Source organism: Trichechus manatus, unplaced genomic scaffold (assembly GCF_000243295.1).
Source record: "Trichechus manatus latirostris isolate Lorelei unplaced genomic scaffold, TriManLat1.0 scaffold00006, whole genome shotgun sequence".
NCBI lineage: Eukaryota > Metazoa > Chordata > Mammalia > Sirenia > Trichechidae > Trichechus > Trichechus manatus.
Genome location: NW_004443942.1, coordinates 26,383,658 through 26,385,048, shown reverse-complemented (window position 1 = coordinate 26,385,048; position 1,391 = coordinate 26,383,658).

The window sequence follows — 1,391 nt, the reverse complement described above, 5'->3', positions numbered from 1 at the left end:
AAAAAAAAAAAAAATCAAAAGATGGAATGATTAAAGGGACAATCCACCATGAAGACATAATCATAATAAATATCTGTGCATCCAATGACAGGACTCCAAAATACATAAAATGAACTCGAACAGCACTAAAAAGAGAAATTGATAATTCTACAATAGTAAGAGACTTTAACACACTACTCTCGGTAAAGGAAAGAACATCTAGAAAGAAACTCAACAAAGACACAGAAGACCTAAAGGCCACAATCAACCAACCTGACCTCATAGACATATATAGAACACTCCACCAAGAGCAGTAAAATACACAACCTTTTCCAAAGCACAGGGAATGTTCTCCAGAATAGACCATATTTTAGGCCACAAAGCAACCCTCAACAAAATCCAAAACACTGAGATAATACAGAGTACCTTCTCTGATCACAACATCATCAAAGTAGAAATTAATAAGAGGAAGAGCAAGGGAAAAAAAAAAATCAAATACATGGAAACTGAATAACAGCCTGCTTAAAAACCACTGGGTAATAGAAGAAATCAAACATGGAATCAAAAAATTCCTAGACTCAAACAAGAATGAAAACACATCATACCAAAACCTCTGAAACACAGCAAAGGCAGTGCTCAGAGGTCACTTTATAGCAATAGATGCACATACATCAAAAAAGGGACAAAATCAAAACATTAGCTACACAACTCAAACAAAATAGAAAGAGAACAGCAAAAGAAGCCCACAGCCACGAAAAGAAAGGAAATAGTAAAGATCAGAGCAGAAACAAATGAAACAGAGAATAGAAAAACAACAGAAAGATCAACAAAACCAAAAGTTGGTTCTTAGAAAGTATCAACCAAATCGACAAACCATTGGCCAAACTGACAAGAGAAAAACAGAAGAGGACACAACCCAAATTTAAGAAATGAAATGGGGAACATTACAACAGACTCAACCAAAATAAAAACGATCATGACAGAGTACTATGAAAAACTATAGTCCAACAAATATGAAAACCTAGAGGAAATGGATACATTTCTAGAAACACACTACCTACCCAAACTAACACAAACTGAAATTGAAAATGTGAACAGACCCATAACAAGAGACTGAAAAGATAATAAAAAAACTCCCAACAAAAAAAAACCCTGGCACAGATGGCTTCACTGGAGAATTCTACCAAACATTCAGGGAAGAGCTTACACCAGTATTACTCAAACTATTTCAGAACATAGAAATGGAAGATGTCTTAGTCATCTAGTGCTGCTATAACAGAAATACCACAAGTGGATGGCTTTAACAAAGAGAAATTTATTTTCTCACAGTCTAGTAGGCTAGAAGTCCAAATTCAGGGCATCAGCTCCAGGCAAAGGTTTTCTCTGACAGCTCTGGAGGAAGGTCTTTGTCC